At 39.8% G+C, this 7,500-nt stretch overlaps 1 protein-coding gene across 1 annotated transcript in view; it reads left to right on the plus strand.

Annotated features, from left to right (window-relative positions):
- The window catches only part of LOC125030796 (type 2 phosphatidylinositol 4,5-bisphosphate 4-phosphatase-like), a 20,102-nt gene that overhangs the window by 467 nt on the left and 12,135 nt on the right, over positions 1 to 7,500 (plus strand). The gene's annotated exons all lie outside the window — the stretch shown is intronic.

The following is a 7,500-nucleotide window of genomic DNA, read 5'->3' on the forward strand; positions in this document are numbered from 1 at the left end:
AGTTCGATGTGGCGTTATTACTCATTTCTTCCTAGACGTGGGATTTGAGAATGCAGTTTTGCCCCGAAGTTCGAATGGCCCTTTGTTTGATTTTTTTTTTCCTCCCACTCCTGTCTCGTCTGCAACTCGGGGTGTCAATATCCAGCTATAAATCTGTTTTGAAGTGGAGGTTGCAAGGTGGTTTGATTTTGTGAAATATGCAAAGGAAATTATTATAAGTCATTGCACTAAAGCCCATCAACCTGAAGATTTTTTTGTTTTTTTTTATTTCATGGTGTTGACTGTAAATGAAGATATATTTTGTTAAGTCATTTTAGTGTGACTTTGGGATCCATATTGTGCAGCCTTTTGAGAGAGAGAGAAAAATTACTACCCGTTATCAGGATATTTGCTAGTAAAAATCAAAGACATTGTACAAAGTCATTTTGAAATCTGAAAAAGGAATGGACAAAAACACAAGGCACAAGAAACAAGTATTTTTTTTGGTAATTTCAAGAACAGAAAGTAACAGAGGACTAATGTAACTGGGTGATGATTTCCTATGAGTTATTTATTTTTTGTTACTGAATTATTTATATTATTTTCCTGAGAGGGAGAAACTGAAGAATAAGACAAGAGTCACTTTTATAGAATGAAGCATATGCATCCATATCCATAAAGTGATATACACAAACACAAATCTTTACATGCATACATACTGAGGCTCATATACACCCCCCCACCACCACCAGCACATTGTCACATGCATGTGCATATTTCACTCACTGATTCATGCATACTCATTCCCATACTTACTTATTTACTTACTGTATGTACTTGCTTCCAAACTTATTTACTCATTCACTCCCTCACTCACTCACTCACTCACTCACTCACTCACTCACTCACTCACTCACTCACTCACTCACTCACTCCCACACTCCCACACTCCCACACTCACTCACTCACTCACTCACTCACTCACTCACTCACTCCCACACTCCACACTCACTCACTCACTCACTCACTCACTCACTCACTCACTCACTCACTCACTCACTCCCACACTCACTCCCACACTCACTCACACTCACTCAGTCACACTCACTAACTCACTCACTCACTCATTCAGGCACACTCAATAACTCACTCATTCATTCACTCGCCCAGGCACACACACACACACACTCACCCAGGCACACACGCACACACGCACACACACTCACCCAGGCACCCACACACACACACTCACCCAGGCACCCACACACACACACTCACCCAGGCACCCACGCACACACTCACCCAGGCACACACGCACACACACTCACCCAGGCACACACGCACACACACTCACCCAGGCACACACGCACACACACTCACCCAGGCACACACGCACACACACACACCCAGGCACACACGCACACACACTCACCCAGGCACACACGCACACACACTCACCCAGGCACACACGCACACACACTCACCCAGGCACACACGCACACACACTCACCCAGGCACACACGCACACACACTCACCCAAGCACACATGCACACACACTCACCCAAGCACACAAGCACACACACTCACCCAGGCACACACACTCACCCAGGCACACACACACACACACACTCACCCAGGCACACACGCACACACACTCACCCAAGCACACACGCACACACACTCACCCAGGCACACACGCACACACACTCACACACGCACACACATTCACCCAGGCACACACACCCACACACACAGACACTAACATAAACACTCACACTCACTCTAATACACACTAACACTAATACACACAAACTCACACACACTAATGCACACGCACACACTCTCACTAATACAGACACGCTCACATTAATATACACACTCACATTAATACACACACTCTCACATTAATACACATGCTCACACTAATACACACACACTCACATTAATACACACACTCTCACTAATACATACACACTCACATTAATACACACACACACTCACACTCACACTCACACTCACACTCACACTCACACTAACACACACACACACACACACACACACACACACTCACACACACACACACACACACACACACACACACACACACACACACACACACACACACACACACACACACACACACTAACAAACACTAACACACACTAACACACACTAACACACACAACACACACTAACACACACACACACACACACACACACACACACTAACACACACACACACTAACACACACACACACTAACACACACTAACACACACACACACACTAACACACACACACACACACACACACACACACACAACACACACACACACACACACTACACACTAACACACACACACTAACACACACACACACACACACACACACACTAACACACACACACTAACACACACACACTAACACACACACACACACACACACACACACACACACACACACACACACACTAACACACACACACACACACTAACACACACACTAACACACACAAACACACACACACACACACACACACACACACACACACACACACACACACACTAACACACACACACACACACACACACACACACACACTAACACACACTAACACACTAACACACTAACACACACACACACTAACACACACACACACTAACACACACACACACACTAACACACACACACACACACTAACACACACACACTAACACACACACACACTAACACACACTAACACACACACACACTAACACACACACACTAACACACACTAACACACACAAAACACACAAAACACACACAACACACTAACACACACACAACACACTAACACACACTAACACACTAACACACACTAACACACACTCACTCACTCACTCACTCACACTAACACACACTAATACACACTAATACACACACACACTATTACACATAGGCACAAATATGCACACATTCACTCTAATACTCACACTCACACTTACATATATACTCACACTTACACACTCATTGTGACATGCACACACACACACACACACACACACACACACACACACACACACACACACACACACACACACACACACACACACACCACACACACATGCTTGCTTATCAGAAATATTTTATTGTATAGTCTCTTCACTGCAAGTAAATAAACATAAAAATTTGCACAGATGTGTGATAAATACATACCCTTTTTTCACCATTTATGAAAAGGAAAGGTTTTTGTTGTCAACGTGCAAGAGAAGTAGCCAGTTAAAGAAACAAAATCTGATAAGGGATTCTAGTGACCAAGTTATCATTTTTTAATTGATGTAGCTATGCAGTGGTGTGAAGTAGAGGGTTATCCATGTGTGTCTGTGTATGTGAGTGTTTAGTTGTGTTTGTGTTTATTTTTGTATATGTATATGCAGATGTATGTAGATTATGTGTGTTTGTATATACACACAAACATACATATGGTATATGTTTAGGTTTATGGCTGTTTATCATTGTGTGTGTTCATGTGAATACCAGTGGTAAGCTAAAATGCTTTTAGGCATTTATATATTAATATATAACAACTTTTGATTCAACTCTTCATATACGAGTTTGTATTCATGTACATGTGTATAAATCTTGAAATGAGGACTATATAGAGAAAAAGAAAAACTGCCCTTATAGAAGATATTGAACAATACTATGAAGAGTAGTTCTTTGTAGTACAGATAGACTGGCCAGAGACTGTCCCCAACTCCAGATCACAAAATTTATTCAACAATCTAAGTTGAAGTGACTAGGCATGTCCTTCAGGCATGGTCCAAGGGGAGGGTTGATGGGGGACTCTGCCCCAACACCCCCACCAAACATTGTCTTCACCTTGGTATTCACAGCAAGATAGAATGGAAATTTGTGAGCACAGAGTGGCCTCAGAGTTTGACCAGCACTTTCCTCTATCTTTTTCCCTCATTTTGGTATTGCCATTTATGTCTGCGAGTTATTTCTTGTACCAATGACTGCAATGTTTAGTTCTCTACAAGGATACCATCTTAAATTTGCCCTAGTTAGCACATCCATACCATAAAGTTTAATCCAATTAACTATAGAAAATAATGTGCAGAAACTGAACATTAGCCCACAATCACTTTTTAGTTCTTATACTCAGTGACTCAGCCTCATTAATGGCCTCCATGCCTTCAACACTACAGTGGAAAGAAAAACAAACCTCCTCCATGTACATTCTGGCAAGACAGAACTTGAAGACTGGCCTAGTGATTTGCAATCAAAATTAGGAACCACTTCAAGGAATATCTTGCTAAACTTATATGGTAGAGATTTTTTGGCCTTTGCTCTAGGCAAGGAGGCCATGTCAAGGGTAGGACTTTAATCTTAGGTAGGTGCTATTGTAGTTTAAAGAATATTAATGCATATGTATTTATTTATATATTTGCTTAAAAAAACATCTTGCAAGCTTTGATTGTTTATTGTAAATGTTTAGAAGACACCTGCATGTCTACAACTGACAATGCCCAAATAATCATGGCCTCCACACTTGCCAGCACACTATCAAAGGAAAAAATCCACCATATAATAGTCAAGGAAGATAGAACGTATAGATCTCTTTGACAAGCCTGTGCTCTGTCTTGCCAGATTATATGGTGTTTTTTTGTAAGAAGACTTCTGTTTCATCTTCAGCTTTGTTCTATGTTATTGTTGCATAAGAGCTCAAATTCCTTGGTCTTTCCTTTCTGCTCAGCTTTATAAAGTATCACATTTTCATCTTTTATGAAGCCTGATGTAGATATTTGTAGAAAGTCTGCTTGATATGGGTATGTCAGATTTATTGAACAGTGGTGTCAAAGCTGAAAAAAAATACTGCTGCAGTAGAGAATGGAGATATAGAGAGATAGAGAGATGGGAGTACAAGGCATTTGTGATTGTTTGTTGAGGGGATCATATAAGGCTATACAATCCAAGAATTCATTTTTTATATTTACTATATATGTTCATAGAAAGAGGGATGTCAGTGCAAGATGTTTTATGAATACTTGAACTTGACTGAAGGTACAAAGGGTGTGGGAGAATGTAGGTGTATATGTCAAATGCTATGAGACTTTTATATACTTATAGCATTTTATTCACTTACCACAAGGTGTTTGTATGCTTTGTTCAGTGAGACAAAGGTGTTCAGGGGAATGGGGAAATGAGGGTAGGTTTGTTGTGTGTAGCTGTCAGAGACTTGGCAAACAGTACCAGAGTCCGCCTCCCATTGATAGAAAAAAAAATCAGGAAAACAGCACACCAGTATTCAAACCTTTGCTCATTTGAATCACGTTGGATTGTAGGAATCAACTGTAATTAAACATTATCTCTGTAAAGGAAATAGTAATTGTAATCTCAGCCCCTGACTTTTACCAGTGTCTAGATTTTATTGCAGGATGCTGCCATAGATCAGACACACTCTCTCTCTCTCTCTCTCTCCCTCCCTCCCTCCCCCTCCCCTCCCTCCCCTCCCCTCCCCTCCCCTCCCCTCCCCTCTTCCTTCCCATCCCCTTTCTCCCTTCTCCCCCTACCCCTATCCTCCCTTTTCTCCACTGACCCCTCCTCCTCCCTTGCTCCCTGTGTCCCTTTCTCTCCCCTTCCACCCTCCCTTTCTCCCTCCCTTTCTCCCTCTCTCTGCCCTCCCCTCCCCATACTTTTCTCCCTTTCTTCCTCTGTTCTCAGCTGAAACCATGGGAAATAGAATAATCAGGGATAGAGAAACTACATCCATTATTGGTCTGTATGCTTCCTGAAACCTACACTCATTTGTTACTGACTTGTGAGTGATTGCATGGGTCAGTTGCCAGTGCCATCCTAGAACATTTAGGCTCAGTGATTAGTATATTTTGGGTTATTCATGGAAAGTAAGGAAGTAAGAGTTTGTAGTTTCCTGTTGTGATATGTTAGCATTGAACATATGAACTTATAGATGGCATAAGTTTGTAGTGGGAAAATGGAAAACCTATCTTAACCACATACGGATTCGTTTGTTGTATTTTTTTTTTTTTTTTTATAAAATATCCCAATGTTTTGTCACTATAGTTTAGGTTTGTTTGTGAGTATTACTGCAAGCAACAACTATTTCACCTTGAATATTCATGGTATTTGAATGGAATAAAGGCATTGTGATACAGAGGAATAACAACTAGTGAAAAATTATTTCAGAGATGTTGACCAGTCAGCTGTTCACAACCATCAATTGTAATAAAACAATTTATAAATACAAGCCCATAATTGCTTTAGGAAAGTGTGCAAATCCACATCACCACAAATATTCAGGCAAGAGTTTATAGATCTCCCAGACAAGTTATTACCAAATAAGCAACCAGTCCAAGCTCTACCTACCAGAAAATACATGGTTGAGGGGATTTTGCTTTGTGGGAGTGTGAAACAGCAAGACCATAGCATCTCTTGTTAGTCGGGTTCAAAATAGGTTTCTCAGAATTGTACCAGTGATTATTTGATGATAATTTGATAGTAAATAATATTTCATATTTTTATTGTCACACTGAATATCAAAAATGTTTATTTTCAAGTCTTCTTCCTGTTAAATACATTAGGTTTAATTGATGGTTCAACCTGATTATTTCAGGTTAAACTGCATCACAACTACATCGTATGTTTCCACACTTTATTAATGAACAATCAAAATTATTTATAAATCAAGGTATGGCCAGTTGTGTAAGCAGTACTTTGAGAATATGGGCTATCCTGTTCAGGTCAGATTATCCGTTACTTCTTTCTTTCTTTCTTTTCTTTGCTTTCTTTTTTCTTTTCATTGCTTTCTTTTTTCTTTTCATTTTTCTTTATCTTTTCTTTTTTCTTTTTTATTTTTAATTTTTTAAAAATTTTATTATTATTATTTTTTCTTTTTCTTTTCTTTTCATTTCCTTTCTTTTTTTTTTTCTTAACACATTGCCGCCAGGGAAAATGAATAAAAAATGGGGAAAATGCTCTGCTAATTTTTTATATTTTTGTGAAATGTCTGTACATAGATGGCTCTGCTAACAAATAACTGGCTCATGGGTGACTTATTTATTACAAGTGTAGCCATCGATGAGTAAAAACAATTAAACAAGTAAACTCAGTAGGCATGGCATGTACGTACATACCATGCCCATCAGGAATGGGTTAAGTCAAGAGTCAAAGTAAAAAATTAAGAATGCCCAAGATTGCCATAGGTGTCTTAAAGACTTTGTTCAGGAAAAACTGTGGATGAGTGTGTCAAGCATCTGTTAGAATGTTCTCTTTGTCCAGAACATTTGTATATACTGGAACCATAATGTATAACTATTATTGTTTTAACCCCTACAATCCAGATCATGTCAGGAAAAAAATTGCTTTAGGCATTATTGGTAAATTTGGCTGAGAAGCAGGGTAATGGAAACTTGCTATCATGAGAATTTCAACTGAAGGCTTGGGTGATGTGAATGACTCAGAACAAGCGTACACAGCTCTTGGGGGCTGATTAGACTGTAGACATTCAAGAAAAGG

The sequence above is a fragment of the Penaeus chinensis genome, chromosome 11 (assembly GCF_019202785.1).
Source record: "Penaeus chinensis breed Huanghai No. 1 chromosome 11, ASM1920278v2, whole genome shotgun sequence".
Lineage (NCBI taxonomy): Eukaryota > Metazoa > Arthropoda > Malacostraca > Decapoda > Penaeidae > Penaeus > Penaeus chinensis.